Source organism: Ceratosolen solmsi, unplaced genomic scaffold (assembly GCF_000503995.2).
Source record: "Ceratosolen solmsi marchali unplaced genomic scaffold, CerSol_1.0 scaffold57, whole genome shotgun sequence".
NCBI classification, from domain to species: domain Eukaryota; kingdom Metazoa; phylum Arthropoda; class Insecta; order Hymenoptera; family Agaonidae; genus Ceratosolen; species Ceratosolen solmsi.
Window position 1 is genome coordinate 2,337,906 of NW_011948427.1, and position 24,611 is coordinate 2,362,516.

Sequence of the window (24,611 nt, forward strand, 5' to 3'; positions counted from 1 at the left end):
CATATATGTGCATGTAGTTTTAAATATAAAAATCTTATCTCGACAATATACATTAAAACATAGATCTTCGAGTGAAGAAATAATTTTTATATGTGTTTCACACTCAAATAAATAATCGAATTATGTTACTATTCGAAAAACTATTTTTATAAGTCCCATAATTAAATTATTTATCTTTCTGGTACTTATAAGCTTTTTCAAAAATATTTATAATTAAATTGTTATTGTTTATTTTAATATATAATTATATTAGATTGTTAATACGATAAGATATTTCATTCATTGATGAATTTCGGGAAAACGACTTTAAGTTAAAAATTCTTATTTGATCGTGGAAATATCTAGAAAATATTAGAACAACAACTAGAAAAGTATTGAATATTAAAGTTTGATCAAATAAATAGTAATATAATAGTGTGTTTCTGTCTGTTCCTGCGTGTTTGCGCTTAAGTTTGTATATAAATCTCAAGGTTATTGAAATATTTGAAGATGATGTTTAATCTGTAATGATGCATTAAATTGTCAAATAATCCTCATATTTTATAAGTACTAGTTTTGAGTTATTTTTCTTTTCTTGCAATAAGAATCCAAGTTTTACATTATATTTCAAAATTGCTTACTAACTTGGTATAAGTTTATATACTTTTAACGTAGTAAATCAAAGGCCTTCGAATTTAAATTGTAGATAATAGATGAATTTTAATTAATTTATTATGCCTTTTAGCAAAATACACTTCAATAACTAATTGTTATTGTGTCATTCATTACTTATTATGAATTACATTTGAAATATTAACTACAAACGTACTATTCAGATATCAATTAGTGCCGGTCACATTAGCACATTTTTATATTTTACGAACTTACGAAGTTTTAAAAATTATCGGTGAAATATAAAATGCTATTGATTAATTACAAACAGTTACTGTAATAAAATAAATCCGTAATATGCTCAACAGTATTTTCTATATAAAGCAGTATTTGTTAATTATTGTGCCATATTGGAATCGGAATGGCATTGTTTGGCTGTGCTTTCTATAGTGTTATTATTATGTAAGGTGGTAGGAAGTTAGAAATTAAATAAATTGTAAATGCTACTGTAAATGAACAGAGAATAATTGTTTTCCTTTGTATTTGAAAGAAGGACCACGCGAGGACCTGCGAAAGTAATGAGCTCTTTTATTGGAACCATAAACGGTTTATTCGTTATACTGAAGATGGTGTTTTGTATTTAGTAACTGATACGTAACATTTATATACTTAAGCTTGTTTTAGTGATAAAAAATTAGGTCATTAAAATAATCAAATTTTGAAAGTTAACTATGGACATCCAGTAAATAGTGGGAAATAATGGAGAAATGTAATATTATTTTACAGCTTTTTAAATAATATCGAAAATTCAATTCAATAAGAAACAAATATGGCTTTTTAAATGATTTAATATTTTGTGATTTAGAGAATTTAAAATGAATGTAAAATGCGAGTACAATGACTTCTAATATTTAAATAACATAACAATGTTTACTATCTCTCGACATACCTTAAACAAAATGCTTGAAAAACAGAATATGGACAATCATTATCTGAAGTATGGAAAATTAATTGCGAGCCGCTCGTTAAATCTTAAGTTTTGATATGGCTTACGTGGAACAAATATATTACAAAAAAAGCAAGAAATACTTAAATAGGTAAGAATAGTGGCTGCAGTAGATTTGTTAAACGAGTGAGATCGTCTATTAATCGGTCAAAATCTGAGTGTAGGAAGAAGAGTTGGTAAGACTGAAGGAAAGAAGGAAGAAAGAAAGGAAGAAAGGAAGGAGGGAAGGAAGAAAGGTCGGAAGGAAGGAGAGACGGTGGTGGGTAGGTGTGATGAAGGAAAGCAGGAAGTAAGGGAGGAAGAAAAGACTGAATGAAAAAGTTAACCAGAGAAAAAGAGGGAGCATGCGAATAACTCGGCAGGTAGATAGATAGGCAGGAAGGAAGATGACCGCTTGCTTGAGTAATGGATCAATTTATTAACAGCTTGCTACACAGACGCGCATGAACACACGCACACGCACACACGCGCGAATTCTCACCTCTGGTGTTGATTAGGAGTATGCAGGTTGCTGCGACAATTTCCGCTCTCCTACATAAAATATCGTTTTTCGCAAGATATTGTTATTATTTCTACAATGGCCGACAATTGATAGCCTACAAGTGATCTATGGCCTCAGTGTAGACACATATCATTTACTCTCGGAGGCATAATTTCTTAATACTTTTTCGAGAAGAGCTTTCGTATAACTTGTGGTTGTGCGTGACGACCACGAGCACGTGGTGTGCACATATCTGAGAAGAAGGAGGATGAGAATCCGGAGCAACGTCTGAGGAGCAGCAATTTCTTTTGACCCACTGGATTGATAAAAGTGTTCGTAGATCTGACACTTAGCTTCGGCTAGATTCCAAGCTTCTTATTTATAAAGTGTGAATTCATTAATAGTGAACAGTATTTTACGTTTATATTGAATTAGACTTTATTCTACATTGCCAATATTATTATTATAGATGAATATTTTTAATATTATTATGCCAAAGCAATAATTCTTTGTTAACAGTGTCTTTATCCTTGTAAATATGAGCTTCGCAATAAATGTATAAGCGTTAAGATAAATATTTATGATTTTTCACAAGATTTTTTTCTAATGAAGTAGCTAATTTTACCATCATTCGAAATTATTCCTTGGTAATTTATAAAATATGTATATGTTTATCTTGAAAGGAATTAATTTCAAATTCAGATTTCTTAACGAATATGTACAATTTTATCATGCATGCATGTTTGTAAAAATAATAATATATAAATAAGATAGCGTATGGACGTGAGTGCCGATAAATTTATTTATAAATACTAAAATACTACGTTTTGATTGACTAATAAAAATAATTAGCTACTCAGCGTGTTCCATCGGTTGATCCAGCATGCACATAACATACACAAGGATCTGTAATTTGCATTTACAAATACGTACACAGCTTCGTAATTTCCTAAGGAAATAATTTAATTTTAATGCTTATTACGAAACCGACTGCGAGTTAAGTCATACATAAAAACGTTTCTCGCCTAACTTATTGCGACCGATAAATCGTCGGCCTTCTCGTCGCCTCGGAGCTTAAATTTAATAAATACACTATGCGCACGATAAAAGAAGGCACAGTCGAATGACCCGGCCGCCATGAAATTTACGTCACACGGTTATAAAGTCCGGTATAATTTGCGTATTGCCAGTGCGAGAACATCCGCGAGAAATGCGGAAAGAGGCGAGGTGGCGACGCCGGGATGTGCTTTCGCAAAGTCCTTCGGTCGCGTCGTCGTCGCCATGTCGCGTGGCTCATAAAAGAGAATGAATTACGTCATTAGGGTGGCCGGGCGGCTTTCGACTCTGTCTCGAAGCGCATTTGTCGACGGGAGCGACCGCTTTGTCAAAGTCTTGCGGCGGCCACGGCAACTTTTCATTCGATACGCGTGATCTTTCAAGGCCTACCGCAAGCCCTATGCGACGATGCTGACGCGTAATACGAGAATTCACGAGGAGGGCTAGGGAGTGCTGCTTACTCTATATTTTTAGTACGGTATACGTGACCGAATATTAAATAGAGCCCTTGTGGGGATTTTGGTAATTCAAATCCTAAATTATGTTTAACAGTGATGTATGAGTAGGGACTCGACTTTTCCCAGTTGCTTATTACGAATTGGTAGGCTTAACGCGATATTGTTGGTATGCATAACACCCCGTAATATTCTCGATAATATTGGATTGGTCGGGTATGGCGTTTCTATTCGTATTAGTGAGCGATTCCTCGTGCAAAAATAACTCCTGGTAATAATCATTTCGTTCGAGGCGATGAATTTTCTCGATGCGCATCTTTTAAAAAAGGGCTTTTAATGTAGGTGCATGGCATAGAAGGAGTAGAAGCGATAACGAGCGATGTGCGTATTAACCATATTAATAACACTTGCTTTTAACGTACGCGCAGTCGCTCGCTTAATTAATATGAAGCGAATTATGATTTAATGAAATATCAGGCTATCAATATTTCTATACTTTCATTTCAATTTAAAATGATGTTCCGATTGTCATTGATTTTCCCCGCTGTCCCATATAAAGAGTCGTGTGCACCACCACCTTGCGTATAAAATAAATGCATACCTATTCGAAGCTGTTAACGTACAGTAGTATTTACTTTTTTTTTTTTCTTTTACATATTTACGAGGCTGCCAGAACTGAATTTCATAGGGGAAATCATAAGCGATCGAACGACTTTTGATTTATGAAGTTTTCTGTTTGTGCCTACGATAAAAGGAAACCAGAATTGCAAGGCTATTAAAATCGAACCGAAGTATAATGAAAATATCAAACGAAAAATACGGAAGCTATTATTTTGAGTTTACAGTTATGATTGCACGTTCTCGAAGTGAGCGAAAGAAAGGGAAAAAAAATCACTCGGCTTGTGAAAAAAATACCGGCAGAAACAGACTCTGGAAAAATCAATGCGGCATTGACTTTTTCACCCTCGAAAAACCCAAAGCAACTCGTGTACGCGAAACGTGTACTCTATCTCGCTTTTACGGATGCCGAAAGACGAATAGGGCGAGCCAACTATCAGCACTCGAGCAATTTGTTGGTGAGGAGTTGGCGCGCGATTTATGTGGATTTTGCTCTCGTCCATAATTCGGATTAACACCGTTTCCTCGTCTATCGGCACGTAAATTCTCCGGGGAGGTTGTCGATAAATTTTTACGTCGCTTCGTATCGGCCTCGAGTGAAAGAGAGCTGTCTTTCATTTTTTTTTTTCTTACATCGATTGGACGGTCGAGGACGAAGGGGAGATCAGCCAGTTGTATTAAAACTGTTATTCTTGAACAAATAAATATTTCATTGATTTATGGGACGTGGAGCTTTTCAGCAGAAAGAATTTTTCTCTTCTATTACGTATTCTCAATGATGTCGAATAATCGGGGCATTAGGCACGTTTAAAGAAATGTATGATTAACTACAGATAACTATCGTAAATTCAATGTGTTTGTATTTGCTTTAAGCTCTTCAGAATGATCTTTATATTTATCAGATATTAACCAAGATATTAGAATGAAAGATTTATTCAGCTTTATCGTTTTATTATGTTTATCTACAAGTTATAGTAGTTATACGAGTCTTCTAACTAATCCATTAAACAATTTCATGTACATATGTACGGGCGCATTTACAAATAATTTAATTAAATTTAAATATATGATTGAAAATCATTTGGTTTTGCATCGATAATTATGAAAAGTGGAATTTCATGATTATTTGGATAAATTCGATTTTTTCTATTAACGTCAAATAATAGTAGCATTTTCATATAGTTTATTATACAAATGACAACAGTATTGATCAGTAACGTAAAGAAAGTGAGTACATTTTTTTATATTCCTTCGAAAATAAGTAACTCAAGATTCTAAATTTATTAAATCTCGTAACATCCTTGAATTAATTTTCATGATATGGCATGTAAAAGTGCATATAATTTTTGCAATATTGAATAATGATTTTTTTTATCGTCGTAGCCAATTTATTTTTAACAGTATGCGTCAAACATTAGCAAATATTTGTTCTTTGACATAAATTGTCTCAAAAAATAAGAATTATACATTAATTCAAAAGATCAATCACGTTACGTGCATTTAATTATGGTACATAAGTCCATAGTAAAATTAATATATTGAAAACAATTTATTGAAACACATTTTATATATTTGATTGACTTAAGTAAATAATCTATTTAGATAGCAGACCGATTAGTAATAATCGAGCATTTCAAATGTTTCACTAGAAAATACATTCGTTTAAAAGTAACGAGTATTTTAGCAACTATTACATAAGCATGGCAACATTACTTGACATACATAATTTTTATAAAGCTTCTCCCTCCAAAATTTATTTGCTCAAATAAGCAAAGTTAAAAAATTAAGTATATCTTCGTATTATAATCAAATAAAAAATTGTATCTCGAAATATTCAGTGATCCGTAAGCGATTAGATTGTCTTGAGATTACACTAGGTATCCATACAGGAGCTCTCAAGTTGGTGCAGGCCATAGAAAAAGTGAAAAATTAGTATCGAATGGCCTTCACCTGTGGGAATTCAAAATAGGCTGGCTGCAATACGTAGCGAAAACGTTTGTCGCCATTCTACGGATATTCAGAAAACGCATTAAAGTCACAAATACGTGAACATAGTGGGTGGGAGAAGGGTAGAGCGAGGGAGAGAGTGGTTGGGTGGGTGGATGGGTGGGTGAGTGGGTGAGTTGAGGGGGAAGGGAGCTGGAGAGTAAGAGAGAAGTTTGCGGCTTGCAGTCGTTGGAAGGCGCGTACAGTGGGGCCAGTCCCCTTTCTCGCGGGCGACGCGCTCCCATAAATCACACGGATTTACGATCTTAGTTAAAAAGGGTAACGCAATATTTATAGTCATCTCGCGCACAGTTACATATAACAAATTGAACTTTTATACAAACGAGCTAAGGCGCGAGAGCGTTCGGGCCACTGCACACCCCGAGCTGCTCACATACGCGAGGTGCGCACCTCGTATCTACGCTCTTTCAACCTTATGCTGGGCATACGGTAGATTTTAATTATCGATATCGATTTATTGCCAATACATATTAATGTAGAAGCCCGCACGAGCTGCCTCTCTCCTCTCTCTCTCTCTCTCTCTCTCTTTCTCTCTCTCTCTCTCTCTCTCTCTCTCTCTCTACCTCTCTTATGCGCAGCAAAAGCACGCGCAAACATTTTTTCGTCGTTTTCTAGGTAACGGTGTTTATTCATATTGATGGAACTGGATTGAAACATAAACCGGATATGCAAACAGCTGCCGAGTGATGCTGTAATTTTACGAGCTGCGTGCGCGTGTGCGTGCGTCAGACGCGCGCTCTTAGCATTGTAAATTATTGGTGGAAAAAAGAGAGCGAACACTCAGGGACTAATGTTAGAAATTTTCAATTGAACCGAGAACGATTTGTAAATACTCGCTCCACCTGCATTGCATCTATGCGAAAAATGCTCTAATTTTATGAAATAACGAGCCATGTTAAAGTACTAAATATTTAAATACGTTAAGATTGTTAATCGGAAATCACAATTTACGATTATGAGTTTGATAGAGTTTAAACTTGAAATTCATACATTAAAATACAGATTCTCACTTTAATTGCTTTATTTCAATAAATAAAGAACCTTTGTCTTGCAAATATTTTTCACATGCATTAATATATGAGTGTACAATTGTCTTGATTATAATTATGAATAATAAATAATGGTGTTAATGTTAAAATAAAAAAGAAAATAAAAAATTCACGATATAATGATAAGAATGTGAAATGAAGTTTTTTTTTATGTTAAAAATAAAACTTTAAAAATGTTGTAGCGTATGAATTTATTTGTCGGAAAGTTTACGGGTTGATGATATTTTATTTGGAATATAATGTCAATAGCTTGTGATTGGAAGCACAGGCACAGAGTTATTACAATAAACAGTCGTATAATTAGAGAAATGAAAAGATATGTAATATTGAATAGTCAATTAAATTAAGTATAAAATATAATATGGCAGTCGCGTGACAACGAGTTTTATTCGATAATTAGATATCATTGTCTCTAGGGCAGACATTTTCATAACTTTTGAATATATAACTGTTATATATAATCCGAGTGTCGAATTGTTTCAGTCACTCGAGTTTAAGAATCATTGGTATCTCAGCATTTCTCTCAACTCTTGCCGAGAGACCAATTCATGCCGGGTGAGCTATCTCATTATATGGGAATAGACGGCAAAAGGGGCGAGAAGGGTGGAGAGAAAGAGAGAGAGAGAGAGAGAGAGAGAGAGAGAGCGAGTCAAGCGTGAGTTGGCTGGATGGAATGCGTTGTGGTGGTCGACGGAGAGGGGAGGGCGGGAAAGAGCGGAGTTGTGAGTGACGGATAGACAGCAGTCAGGCGGGAGAGTGACAGGGCGGCGGCAGCTTGACAGCTTAGTGCTCCGCGCACTGCTTATATGTAATGTCGGATAACAGCGGCTACTGTAATGTGTTGATCCTCGTCCCATTCGTCAATAAAAACCGATCAAACATCGGTCGTCCTGCGGCTTCCGTTATTTTTGCCCTCTCGATCTTTTTTTGGTGTTCCGCGTGCGTCCATCGACTACACAACTGTCAACAAAAAATGATTACATTATTTGAAGACCCCCTTTCGGGTACATGCGAAGGTGAGGAAGTCATTTAGCTTGAGATGTCTATAAAAACTTGAACACTGTAGCGAATAAATACCGCTATTGATTCTACTCCGTTTTTTTTTATCTTTCCTTATACGTGTAACGTTAACCTATGCTGTTCGATCAATTCGATATACACTCGTTCTAACTATGCTAGAAGTATTTTTTATTTTTTATTTTTATTTCAATGTCATAAAAAATAAAACAATAAGAAAAAAAAAATAACGACACGAAATTAAATAAGTGGATTCGATTTGGTTACTCTTCACATAAGGTTTAATAGTTATTTGCACAAAAAGGTCTTTAGAAGAAAAAGGTCACAAGAAGGACAAACGACACTACTATGTACAAATGATTAAAAAGTAAAAAACTAAGAGAACATAAAGTAAAACTGACTGTTCATCCAAAAATTAACATAAAAATTTTTAATTTAGACTTTGAATCTTCCCTTGTTAATAACATCGTGAAACATTTGAGCGATATAAAAATGGATTCCATCGTAACAACGAAAACGAGAAAACAGAAAATGCTCAGAAAGCAGCCCTACAGATATAGGTATATTAGAGGTTTTATACTTTTACTGTCTCTCTCACGCACGCGCGCGCGCACACAAACACAAACACTGGCTCATGCACACATTTTTGTCCTTTATTTTGCTCCTCTGGTTCCTTTTCCAAGAAAGAGTGAGAGTGAGAGAGAGAGAGAGAGAGAGAGAGAGAGAGTGAGAGAGAGAGAGAGAGAGAGAGAGAGAGGAGATGAGTAGATGACGACGGCCGCAGCCTGCGGTTACCATTATGTCTACAGGTCTTGAATTAAAATGCCATATAATGACACAGCTAGGTAGCCTGTATAATTTATGCCCATAAAAATAAAATCATAATTACAGAGGTGTCCGCACTACGAAAAGGGCCGTAATAACATGGCTCGTGCGAGTTACCTCTCACGAGCGCTCGCTCACTCTATCGACCATCTTCACTGTCTCTCTCTCACTCTCTCGCTAAAACTTTCCATCTCTTGCTTGTGTCGCTGTGTTGTTAGCTTTTTCAGCGAAGTTGCGTGTTTCTGTTGCCGTTATTCTCGTTCTTCGAGAATTTTAGCTTTCTGTATACACATATATATATATATAGATTTGCATATATATATATATATATATATATTAATGGTGAGTCATGCGCGCCGATGTGTACATACGTCGTAACTGCTCACATTATGTGTTGCAACTCGCCGATGGGCTGATGAGGACCATTTGACATGCACATGATTGACGTCAATCATTTAGTGAGCAAACACTTAGGAATTTGAGAATAGTGTTCGGTATCATTGTCTTGATTTGCATACTCCATAGGATAATTGTGTAATATTGTAAAATACTCTACCAATATTTCTTAATTTTCTGTGCGCCAGAAACATATGAAAATTATTGTTTCATATATATATATATATATATATATATATGGATATATGGATATATGGATATATGGATCGGGGTATGGCTTTCTTAATTAATTTTTACCATTTCGTGGCTTTCAATAAATGCGCGAAATTATTATCAGCTTGCTTAATTAGATTCCAAATAAATATTAAACCTATTATTTTGAAAAGATAGAACCAATTTGATCACATTTTGATAGCATTATTTACTTTCAAAGTAATTTTGATAATTTGACATTTCAACAAAATTAGAAAAATTAATTGCCTTTAAATAGCCAATTTTTCTCAATGTTGTAATTACATATAAAAGCAAATCAACAACCACATCTTAATGCACAAATATAGTAGAAAATATATGTTGAAACAACGTCTTATTTTTTTTTTATTTTTTTTTTTTTTTTTTTTTAATAAATTATATTATCGAACAATTAATCTGTTGTTTTGACTTTAATACCTTTAATTATACGTCAATATAAATTTTACATCGTTTCTTACGTATAATTTTTTCCTGCAACTAATGATTGTTGCAAAAGCTTCAATGTTATGATTCATAAAGAATAGAATAGTAAAAATGAAAAACCTTTGATAAAACGATATTAGGATGGCTTAAAAATTAAATTACTTTTCAAAGTATTAATATAATTATTTATCATAAGATTTGGTAGATTAAGTAAATTATGATGTTTGGCTTAGTTATTGGAAAGTGTTAAATTGCGATTTCAAAACTCGAAATGTTAATTTAAAGGCACATAAATATGCATATCGGATTATTTCATTTAATTTTTCTAATTTACTAGTTATAATTAGAACAACTGAATACAATCAATTAAGATAAAAAATTAATAAATATTATAAAGTAAGATTTATTGTTATATACAATTCTCTAAGATAATTTAATATCTATTTTGAATATAATTTATTGAACATTTAATTGTTAGTGTCGATAGCTCAAAAACACATTGTTATTTATAATTTTAGCGGCATTCAACAAATTATTGAAAGAGGCTATCATGTTTAATTTGATTGATAATTTGGCTCATAGGAGAAAAGATGCAAAAATTTAGAGATTTGTTTGACGATGTAGTAGTTCGGTAGTTAAAATTACTAGGCAAGAAAGCCTAATTGGGTAATTGCGATGGAGCGAAAGATGGAGACCAGCGGATAATTATTATGCTTATAGTGCCTATATTAAAGGGCGTCACGACTTGGGTATATTTTGTATGCTCATTTGTGACTTTTGTGAGATTATTATCCTGTAATTATTCTATGCTAGCTGTATTAATCCGTCAAGCTCGGAATATATAATTTGAGGGTTTAAAGTGTTTCGAGAAAAAATTTGTCTTTTCATGAAATATTTTTGTGAGCACGAACTTTCGGGATTAATTTTTATATTCGTATATATTTTAAGATCCTAATAACATGTAGTATGTAAATTAAAACCATAAATATTCTATTCTACTATAATCAATTGATCATTAATTATACAGAATTGAATAAATGAGCCAACTATCAAGTAAAATATTAACGAATAGATATTTCTTTAATAAATATTTTTTATTACAGTAATGATTTATTTCGACTTACTAATTTCTACAAACGAATCTAAATGTGAGCTGAACAGCATTAATGTCTGTTTTTAGAAACCGTACACAAATAGTCGTTGATTTACATAAGTTATTTCTTTTTGATGAAGTTTTTGATATTGACAGCGCGTGTATCATTTAGAAAAGTTTTGAAACGACCGAGTCAGGACGGGTTTGAATCTAGAGACATAGTTAAGATGAGTCGATTAAAAGTGGACATCTATTAGGAAGCTAATATATTCACTATTTTATTGAATAAAATTATCGAGTCCCCCACTCCAACCCCCCTCCCCTCCCCCGACCATCTAACCGCTCGATCTATCTAAAATCTGGACACCCTCAAATAAATAAGGACATACGTGAAATGAAAAAAATGTAAATTTATCTTGTTCGTCTATCTCATCGGACGTCTCAATCTTCTTGATAAATCTCAGTGATCAAACGCGGCTACTCTATCCAGGTCCGCAAGTCGCAACGTATCAATTATAAAAGCTGAGGAGAAGGAAAAAACGAATATGGAGAAGGTACGCGTGTGCATTCAAGTTAATATTAAAAGTTGAAGAAAGAAATAGTAACATTAATAATGACGACGATGACGTTGTCAGCGGCGACAACGACAAAGAGAATGATAAGGACGACGACAACGACAACGACGACAACGACGACAACGACGACAACGAGGACAACGACAACGACAACGACAACGACAGCAACATCAATAATAATGTCGACGACAACGATAACAACGACGATAATAATAGTAATAATAGTAATAATAACAATAACAATAATAATAATAATAATAACAATGATAATAACAATGATAATAACAATAACGACAATAACGACAATAATAATAACAACAACAACAACAACAACAACAACAACAACAATAACAATAACAATAACAATAGAGATGATAACAAGCGATAATAAGTAATAGTAATAATAATAACAATAACGATTTGCGGTGGCAGTAATAATCGTATTATAAGAATATAAAGAAAAGGAATAAACAAAGAGGAAAGACCGGGGCTGATGAGCGGCGCTGGTTTCGTGTAGTACGTTGGCTGTATATTCGTTCGTCGTACAATGTGGCGCAGAAGTCGTCAAGGGGCCCTTAAACGCGAACGGAAAGGCGATGCAAGATCGCGTTGATGAATGTCCCCATTACACGAACACCGCTAGTTGCTCCGCGGAGATAAACCGTGTTCATTATTCACTCGCGCTGGCGTGACCTTATTCTCCCTCTCTACGAGCCAGGCATATAAACCGCGCGCCTATTAAACTAATGCAAATTAATATCGGCCTCTTTCATCTGCTGTAAGCCTCCTCTCCTTCTCGCTCCTGCTTATTAGCGGTAGTAAGGTAGGAGAAGCGAAATTGTAAAGCTGTCTCCCGGCGAGAAAGAGACGCGATGCTCGATGACTTTTATCTCTCGTGCGAGCGCTTCCTCCTTCGTCGATCCTTATCGGCGGAGTATAGATCTTCCTCCCTACCATACTGCACGCATTATGCTCGTACGCATACGAATCGGATATGGAACGCGGGGAGCTCGGCACGTTGATAATACGGACGGGGAGTATTATCACGCGCGTTGTGCGAGCCCTCGCTGGAGATGCTAATCTGTATTATGAATAACAAATGTAATGACTATTTGCGCGCCGAGATAGTGTCTAATTTTACGGGGCACGGTGCTACGGAGTAGATTTATTGTAATTGTTTTTTAAAGCGATTGCCCGGAGGACGGGAAAAATGAGCAGCCTGGAATTTTGATTAATAGTTAATGGAACGCTGTTTAAAAAGGTTCCGGCGAGCTAGTTTATATTACTTGTAAGTGAGTGGTAAGTTTGACAGTAGTAAAATGCTTTACGCCAAGTGAACTTCGAAAATCATTCGCGCTATAAATCGTTATTCCGATTTACCGACCATTGCATGCATGAAATTACGATAAGCCAATAAAATTCCCTATCTCATGATTTTTACAGCGTTGATGATTCGTTTTTTCTTTTTTTTCTTTTAAAGTTTCTCTTAAATCAACGCAATCGTTAATAGCGAACTGAATCGAAAAATAAACTTGTATTGATTAAGTAATTTAAAATTCGTTACATTTACATAATTTCAAACGCGTTATTATGAAAAAGAAAAGCAATTTTTTTATAAAATTAGTTTAAATTTATCTATACATCTTATATATATATATATATATATATATATATATATAGTTGTAATATTAAATTGAAGATTGTTGGTAACCTAAAATTATGGAAGAAGTATATTAACTATTAAAATAAATCATGATCTCGTTAAAAGAAATTATTAAGATGAATAAGCAAGATGAATAAATCATCGGCTTTGATTTATGCACTGGCACTTCTTATATGTAATATATCATACAACTAGCTTTTAACCAAATTATTGATAAGCTTGTATATAAAATACAAATTTGCCATAATGAATTTGTTTTTAATAACAAATTTGAAAAATAACGCGTTACAAATATTTTGCAAACCACCAAATTATTAGCAAAGACAATATTAATAAGTTTCATTCATTTGAAAATGTAAATTACTTAAAATACCTAAAGACATTTTTAAATTCTACTCATTTTGTAATTAAATTTGCATATACATGCATATATACGTAGGTGTGCGGGCATACTCCGGAGCACACACAGGTATATATTTTTGTACAAAAAGTGTATATTTTCATTGTATACGTATATACTAATTTATTACGTATCCATAAATTCAAAAATTATAAATAATTTAATTTAATGAAAAATAAATGAAATACTTAAGTGAAATATTTATAAATCTCGGTACTGGTAAAATAATCTGTTCAGAACTTTTAATATAAGTTAAACTGCTTCAATAATATCTATAGATTAGAACGAATTATTATAATAGAATAATGAAATATGGCTCAACATAATTTTTATTATAATATTTCGTTGAACATTTGAAATTACATCTTAAATTTAATTAGTTATAAATTACTATAGATTTATAGATAAATATTTTAATGAAATCAAATTTCTGATAATTCAAATAAGAAAATGAAGTGAAATTTATTTGAATATTATTATATTTGTAAATAAATGGGTTTAGAAATAAATTCTGATCAGATTTATTATAACCTTAATTCGTTGTATTATTAGCCTGTATTATATTTATTTTATGTTGAATCGTCAAATGATGTATTCAATGTGTATGTAATAAAAAAATATATTATAAATGACGCATTTAGATTCGTATTGATTACTTTAGTTCTTGAATGCTTTTTCCAAATTTATTCGAGTTCTTAGTCTAATAAGCCGTTTTACTGCGATCTGATTTATATCACAGTTTTACTCTTTAAAATATGCAGTTTATTATTGTTTGATGTATGATAATTTTCCCTCTAAGCTTTTCTTTATATCGAAAAGTAAATAATAGCGTCAGGGAAGGAAAGTCCCCTTTAATAATGAGCGTAGATGCGAATGAATTGTATTTAGTCTCTGTAATAAAGATGATTTGATCAATTTTATCCACTCAATCATGAAGAATTCAAATAATATATTGTTTCAAAAAATCATGAATATATATATATATATATATATATATATATATATATATATATAATAATAGTTTAGGTAATATTTGTGAATTATCACTCTTTTTATACTTTGTTATTTTATCAATTCTATTTAATGAAACTTTAACACATTTATTATTAGTAAATTTTCTATATGTTATTTTATTCCACATATTATATTATTAATGATGGAAAATCTGTTTAACCATTTTAATTTCAATAATATATTGATATTTTGACTGCTACTATTACTATTCAAATATGTAATGACAGATAATATTTTTAATGATTGAGCATTATTTATTGGTGTGTATCACTATTTAACTAATATAAGTCACACTGACAAGTATGTAAAAAAATCAATTTGAATAATTAGTATCTATTTTATTGAATAGCATTATTATTATGTTATGCACCCTAAATTGCAAAAGTTTTCAACACTGCAATGCATCTAATTTGAATAGCTTTCAATGTTTTGGTTATATACAGATTTATAAAATTAATTTTCAATCAAATTCCTATGTATTATGGCGAGTAGTTATATCTTGTTCGAAGCCTTATATATATATATATATATATATATATATATATATAACAAAAGAAGTAATTTTTGTAAAATCCGTATCTTATACTGATTCTATTTTATGCTTATATTGTTATTTTTATTAGAATAAGTGTAAAATATTTACAATTTATTTGAGCCTATAATGAATAAATAAAATAGCTTCTAGTACAATACTTAATATAAAATGAAATAATTCATTGGCAATATGATAGATGCTTTTATTCATACAAAATGGTGAAATGATGGAATTTAAAAAGTCATTGACTCGTATATATAAAATATAGAAAATCTATGATCCCTTCAGAAGATATAATTTCATTAAATTTATATATATAGTATATATATAGTATGTATTTTATTTTAGACGATTCTTCGCTTCCAAGTTATACGATTTTATGTGCATCTGGCAATAATAGGCTTCGGTGCATAAAACAGCTCGTCCATAATGTTTTCTGGATGAGTACAATATATTTGTCTAATGTTTATTTTAACACATCTGTATAACATTTATAATAAATATTTCTCCCATGCTCCAGCTCCACAAACTTTAATTGCAACCTTTTAAAAAATCTAGATAGCATAATCAATCCTATTTTCTTTATAAAAAAATTATATAAAGATAAATCACTCAGTTCAAAATGAAAGTGTTAAAACATCAGCAAAGTATCATACGTTTGGATAAAGAAGAGAGGATCGAACAAAGCCTATCTCGTCAAGTTTGTCATTTAAACAGCGAGTTTTCATCGTATCCCTATATCGATGACGGTAATTGATTAAAGTAATTGAGAGAATCTTATAAGACACTCGGAGCGTCCACCTGATTCATGCGTTTCCCGCGCATACATACATATATATATATATATATATATATATATATATGTACGCGTTCACGCGGTAGCTACATATCACACCGGGAGACATAGCTCTCGCACCCCGGAGAGTAATGTCCCATTGTTTATCGCTTACAATGATACATGACTCATCGTCTCTTTTTCCCTCCAGCCTCGCCCCCTCCCCCGCCTTCTTCGAGGCCATTTGCTCTTTGCAGTACTGCTGGACTTCTGGCGTAGGCCGATAGGATGACATTGTTCGGCCCGCCAATTCGTTAAATTGTAAATATGATTATTTTTAATTTATGACTCCTGAACCAATAGCCGCATGTGTAATTGATTTAAGGAGATAGCCAATGCCGCAGAAGCTGAATAAGATTTATATCGTCGAAAACAAATAATTCCTTAATTAATGCGTAAGGGGCTCGATCGATTATATTTATTGTAAGGGATGCGAATAATAAAACGATAACGCTATAATGACGTTTTCAATTATAGATTCATAAATATTTTAATTAAACACAAGAATTTTTATTATCCTAAAGGTTCTTTTTGGAGTAGATAGGGCCGAAAAATGACACCGTTCGTGTGAATGTCAGTAGTGATGCGAAAAGACAGTTATGTTTTCATAGAAGAATTGATAAACGAGTTGTTAAGCGATTAATAATAAGTTTTTGATGTGTTCAACATTCAGTTCATACAATCGCAGCCCTTCAACTTTCAAAGCGAACAAAATGTGCTCGATTTATTAAATTAATTTTCTATATTTTCATAAAATCTAGGCAACTAATAGATTCTCCGAATTATATAGTACATAGGAAATTTAACATTTCATTGCTTTTGAAAAACGATGGGAATCGATATAAAGATAAATTAAAGACAAAATTGTCCATAATTATTTGTATATTGTTAAAATTAAATTGGACGCGCGAATCTTCGTCCTAATAATATTACCTACCATTAGCCAATGTTATTAAGTCTAATTTTCGACCGTTTGCCCCCTGCGGCTATACCATGCCAACATCTAGGGTGCACACATAAAGCCAAAAGGACGGTCTTATATCGCGTTATATCGTTATATTACGTTGCGCTGGGCGTGCGCACTGCGAATTCAAAAATAGATGCCATTACATGTAATTGTGATCGATAACCATAATAAAGTATAGTGGTGACACGTACGAAGGGCGTGCAATTCGCCCATTTATCCATGGATCGTAAATCTCGGGCTCGCTTTTTCATCTGTACTGACACGAAGGACTTTTCTTAAATCAGATGGCGTTACCGTGTAACCCATTGGCGTACATAATCGAATTTCATATGTTATACCTCGTGCGTATGTTGGTAGAATGGTAAAATGAGTAACGCATCAATTTCTCAAATAGTCGGCTAGAGATCGAGATGCGTGAAATTACATTTAGGAGTCTGGCAAACCCTCGCACACCTTTTACACTTTTATTTCCTTTTCATATAGAGAATTAGTTCCAGCCGTGCCGACTAACTGATTATTCGCTTAAATCATATATAACAATTTTTATCTTTTTACGTGAATTCTAATGCATCGGAGCGGTAATAGTGCGTTAAACGCGAACGTGTCGTCTATCTATTTTAATTTTAATATCGAATTAATAATAATGGCCCTCGCACGCTCAAATTCATTCGTAGTCGAACACGATTTTTGATAGTTACTTAAACAATATTTCGTCAATATTTAACATATTTTTATTCCATACATTTGAGCGACTAATTAAATTCTTCGCACATCTTGTATTTCTCAATCATATCTCAAACACATCTTGCATAATAATTAATCATATATTATTAGCCTACAGAGGCATCGAAAAAGTAAAGGTAGAATATGTTCACCTTTGTTAAATATTATTAAATATTTAAAGTAACGCGTAAAATTATCGACACTTATGTAATTTGAAAATTCCAATTAAATAGATTCAACGAAGCACAAAAACAGGGAAATAAAGCACCGGCCGCGAATAAACAAATACCAATAGAAATATAAAAAGCAATTTAAATATGAGCAATTATAATATTTTCATATAAATTTAAAATAGACGGGCGTTTGCGCGATATCGCAGGCAGACTGTACATTAGCTTGGTTAACACGAGGGTCTTGCCTATGCCACTCTGCCCAACTCCCGATGCTATACCCCCGTTGACATTTCGTTCCATATAAAATCATCGTTGGTACAATACATGCGAATTGATGATGGATGATCTCGAGCGTGGAAAAGGAGACGTATTGTCCCGGATGGCGAGTTTATTTTACGGGCAGTGTGTTCGCTTTCATCGATTATAACGACGCCTTGATTAATCGACTACGGATGTTTACAAGCGTCCTGGCTTATACCGACTCGCGCGCCTGCGCGCTCTATGTAACATGAATTATCGACGTCATTATGAAGTCGGTATGTACTCGATTGGGTCTCGCGCGACGATGGCAATTGCGTCGGGAAAAAAACCGCATTACGTGTAATTAAGTGACGCTCAACAATATTTTTCTCCTGCCGTATTTGGCCCGATTTTTCTTTTCTCGTAATCGCGCTTGTCACTATTCCTTCGCCATTAGTTATGGCCTGCGGACGATCAATCAGACTTATCGCTTCATCGCCGTGACGTTCGTCATCGTTTACTTTTGCCTTTTAATACCGCGATACGTAATAGTTTACTCGCGCTGAATACAACAGATTCCAGTGCTTTAACACTTTTTGCACACGTAAAAAACATGTCTCGTCAAATAACCGTTCCTTTGCAAATTATATTACATTTCAGTGGAGCTAGTTTTTAAGAGCGGCAAGTGAAAGTGGAAGAGCGCAAAGGATAACGAAAGATTTTTTTGTCTTCTACCTAAACCTTTGTTCACGCGCTAAACTTCAAAATTGAGATATAACAATCGCTCATTAAAACTTAAATAAATAAGTTCCTTTTATCTCGAGGATAGGAGGAGCTTCGGCAAAAATATATAATTTTCCTTTATACAAGTAAATGCTATTAATTTAATACATTTTTATTTTTCACAAGTAAAAGTTAATTCAAATTCATTATTAATAATTGAAAATTAACGTCAATTGTTTAGCTTCTTATATACATATTCGTATTTTACTTTAATTGAAGTCTTGTTGAGTCGCACTGAAATTAATATCTGATTTTAAAACAGAATTCATTTATTTACGAAATTGGCACTAGATAAAAGCTTATAACGGCTTTATCCTAATTTCATTTAATTTATTAAAATTTTTGTATATAATGCTCTTGACTTTAAATTCTGCCTGATAGTAAATATTTAATTTAAGTGAGAATAGCAATCGCACTCTGGCAAAATACGTCGGTTATCGTAATTGACGTTACATAACAGTTGTCCGTTCGATTACACGTCATTGTATTTTGCAATGAATTGTACATTTGAAATAATTAATGGAAAATAAATATATATTCGAAACATAAAAAAAGGGAGCAGTAGCTAAAACTCATTATTAATCGATCAATAAGAGTTATTTTAGTTTTCTATCGAATTACTATGCTTTTAACCACTTTATAATTTATGATCATGAATGAACGCAATAGTATTTTAAGCCACAGTGATCGTAGATAAAGCGTAATTACCGATACAGAATAAAGATCTATTCGTAATTAGTCGAACGGCTTTTGCAATAATATTCAACGATTTGTCACTGTCAGTCGATATTAATATTTCGTGAGAGCAATCCGACCGAAACTGACAGCCCCTTAATTGTTTATTCTTTATCAGCGGTGTAAAAATGACTGGACGGCTTATATACAGAAGTAAGAAGTTCGGCTTCGTTTCGATATGCCACATACAGATAGCCAGAAAACTTTCATGGAATAAAGCGGAAAGTACATCAAAGTATCCAGGGGTTCGAGAAGGGCGAAAAGAAGCTTCGGCTGCGACCGAATCGTGTTAATCTCAGTATCTGGCGTAGCCTCGTAGAGGCTCGCTGGCAATCGTATCCATTTATCAGTGACGAGTAGCCACGGCAAATGCCCAAAGGACGATGATATCTGGCGTATAATGCGCTCGACAGTTCGTCTTCTCTTTTTACATCTATGTCACCGTAATGGCTTGTCGGTTACTCATCGCTCGGTACTCGTGTCTCTAATGTCGAGTTCATTAATCACGAGGAGGGATGAAGATCACATAACGCCAAATGCAAATGTCATTTTATGGCATCGTAAATAGCTAAAACCGCTAGGGTGCGCTGTTCACCCTATGCTTTTAAGCGCGAGTGACCTATTATGAATATGATGGCGCCATCTACTTACTCTAGCCTCAATCTTGTTATTTGCCGTCGGTCGCTGCTACACGAACCGGATGTATAAATTTCTTCTCATTCGTATTGCGTTTGGGGATTTCGTTGTGAATGAGCTTTTACTTCTGAGATAATAGTGCCAAATAAGCTATGAGCGAGAGAGAGAGAGAGAATGTGTGTGTGTGTGTGTGTGTGTGTGTGTGTGTGTGTGTGTGTGTGACAGTAATAGCTAAATTTAAGCTTCATATTGATAATGAAAGTAAAGCTATTTTAATGAAGGAATTAAAGATTCCGGTATCATTAATGTTACGTGATTGTTTGTAAACGAGTCTTTACAAAGTACCATTGGGCTTAATTATTTATGAAAAGTGTCGGCTACTACTCATAAAAATTCAGTTTAAATTTTTATTGCCGTTTATTCAGCGTATCATTTTTTATTTATACCTTACCTTGTAATGGTAATACGAGTTTACGAGAGGAAATACGACCGTAGCATGTGTCGTAGAAGAAATTTAAATAAATATTTCATTATTCAGCTAAGATACTATTGCGTTTATATATGTACAAACATGTTTGTATATGCGCGTGCGTGCTACGCCATTAATACTTAAGTGTTTCAAAGCGTGCGTATGTGCGAGAAAGTTTCAACTGGAAAAGACACCTATTGAAAAAGGCTTAAATATAAAGAATATGTCTGAGTTTCAATAAGAATTTTCATATGTAAAAATACAGTTAAGATTATGCGTACAAAGTTGTTTGTGAAATTATGTACATTTTTACATATTTTTACATAAATTTACAAAGTATTTTTATTATTAGTAATTACTTTAATGACCACTAGTCTATTAAATTTTTTTTTCTGAATTAACTTAAATTTTTATAATAAAACAAGCTTTTTTGTGATTTAAAAAGTTCGTAAATATTATAGATTTATAGAAATTAATCAACATTAATTTAATAAGTAGTTTTAAATTTATATTTTCCATAATAAGAAGAATCTTCAAAATATCAAAATACATCCTGTCATTCGAAATATTTATTTTTATACAATTATAAAATACTACCTTTAGGACAAAAAATTATGACATTTTCACAAACATCATCACAATAAGTTAATATTTATTCATATAATATGTATGCTTAATATGAGTTTGTGTATGAAATGCTAAATAAATATTAAAATACTGATGGCGTGATAGTGTTAAGTTAAGTTAGTATAAAAAAATTATTGTTTAACTATTATTAGTTAAAAATGGAATTTACAATGATGTGCGTAAATTAAAGTAGTTAAATAAACTCTAACAATTGAAAGGATTTGTCAATTGAAATAAATTTAAAATTATCTTGGAAATAAAAAATTAATATTACGAGGAATATGTTTGAAAATTCTGCAAACTTTCTTGAAAAATTATTACTGGTGCGTTTAAGCTTTACCAAAATTTTTTATTAATAATCTCATAATCAATTAGTTCGATAGTTATAACATCTAAATTCTTCATTATTTACTTTTTAATATGAATTTACGTAAGAATTTATGTTTTTAATTCAAATGAAAAAACACATTTTTAACTGTTATCGTTGTTGTTTTGTATGAAATTTTATATAATGTTACTTATGGCTTAATTAAAGGCACATGCATATGCGTAAGTATAAACAAATAATTGAAAATTAACATAATTTTTGTTTAGCGTATATGTATTAATATTGTATGATAACTTATCGTAATTCATTTCATGAATTAAGTTATGTAAAATATAAATTATTTCTATGATATTATGCAATATATATGGCAGTGCTTTTATTTTTGAAATGTACATTCTTATCGTAGTTTGCTTAATATGTGAGCATAAACTGTTCAAACATTAATTGGCTATTACTGTCAGTATTTCATAAGCTAAGAAATCTAGTAATAATAAGTAATGGACATAAAGTTTCGATCGCTTCTAATTATTCGTAATAATATCGTTACTTTTCACGAATAATGCAAAAGGCACTGTAGTTCTAAATCAAATAACGTTCACTTACTCGACAGACGAGAGCCAAAAAGTGATTAAATATTGGAAATAAAATGAATCATAGCTCGAGGAAGCTGGTTGTCTGCCAATTGTTGCATCAACTATCTAATAAAAGATTCTTTAAGCATCCACATTTTTCTAAAAGAGCAACTGCGCTTTATTCTTTAAAACCGAACGAATTCTGATGGGGCACTTTTAATTAAAATCAAAGAGAGGATAATTGCTCGGCCGAGCGCAATACGAAATGTTCTGACCGATGTCTTTCACTACGGTAATCGGAGTAAATCGGCCAACTCGTTTGGTCTCGCCGTTTGGAAATCAGCCGCTTCGGATGGACACCTGGCATAGACGGCCAGCGGTTAGCATAACATTGCCCGCGGCATGTCCTGTCAGTCTCGATGGCAACTTTGAAATCGGTATTGGACGATTAATAATGCCCAGGCGAGCCCGCTAAAAACGTCCAGTCGAAGAGCCTGCGCCGGAAGCGTTTTCTTTCGGCCTCGAGGAAGAGGGAAGTGCGAGGAGGTTTGCGTGGACCGATTAAAGCTGGTGCTTCATATAGTTTCAGATTCGACTTGCGCTCCACTGGAGCTATTTACTTAGAAAATTTATTAATACGCATTTGCGGATATCGTCTAGCTGAAAATCTTCAGAATTAAAAAGTGTTGGAGAGTTTTTGGCTTCCTACCAGTATCATGGAGATTGATAGGCCACAATCATTAATTGTACTAGTTTTTTTTGTTTACACCGATGTTTCAATTAACATGTATAATAAGTAAGTTCTTTTACAATCGAAGTCCATCGTTCCAAGTACATCAGCACATTTCAGTCTGCCTACATTTTAGTATTCACCTTAGTATTCTTATAATCTATTCTCATACTGACTTGCAAAATAAAATAAATAATTATGCTATTCAACGAAAGAGTTAAAAATGTATTAGAAAAAATATGTGCGGTTAGTAATTTATTTGTCCGTATATTCATAAGTCAAAGCCTCGTATAATTATACATTGTAATTGTGCTGCCCGAGCAATCAATTCCTTAATTAGTAATCTGCATCGCCTATTATTATTTTTAATTATTTATTTATAGAGATTATGTTATAACAGGTGTATTTTATAAAGCAGGCCACTCGAGAATTAATAGGGAGCGATTAACATATCAACGGAAACGCATACCTCAGCACAATTTTCTTTGTCATTTCTTTGTCAGCGGAGATTAGCTTCATACATTTTCATTTTATCTTACCTCTTATCTCATTTAACAAAATCTTTTATCGATAAAGCGCGGAACGTTATTTACCATTCACGCCTTGCAAAACCGACATAATAAAGCTTTTCACAATTGCAGAAAGTGTTTTTAAATTTTATTCACCTGTTGAAATATGCAAGTTTTTCTTTATTTTAAATACACCCCCCCCCCTTCTATTCGAAATGCGTACAGTTTCAAGATATATATGTATGAAAATATTTAAAGAACATTTATTACATCATTCTTAATAATTAATCTCGATTTCTAATACTGTTTTATGTACAGTAGTTTAACCAGCAATAAATATTTACAATCTCATTAATTGCCATGATATAAATGTATATATTTATATAAATTATATAAATTCATTTGGGTTTTACATTGATTTTTAGGTGTCTATTACAAATGAACCAATTGCAAGTGACCTCTATCAAGTAATTGAGAATTTACAATTACTAAAAGAGCTGTTCGAATAATAATTTCTGTTTGTAACTGATTATAGTATGGATAATTCGTGATAGGAATATTAAGTGAACTTTCAGTGAGTATTAATTACCGGTCATTAAAATAATATCGCTAGCTATTAGTAAAGATACGAAAAAAATATTGCAATATTGCGTTTCATGCACGTTTATAATGTAAACTAAAGAATTTTTATGCATTTACTTGTTTGGCGTCTTTATACATAGATAAAAATATTTTTCTATCACCAATCGTTACTTTTATTCATATCACTAACCAGATAAATAATTATTAACGATAAGTATTCATAAGGATAAGGGCATTATTTATTCG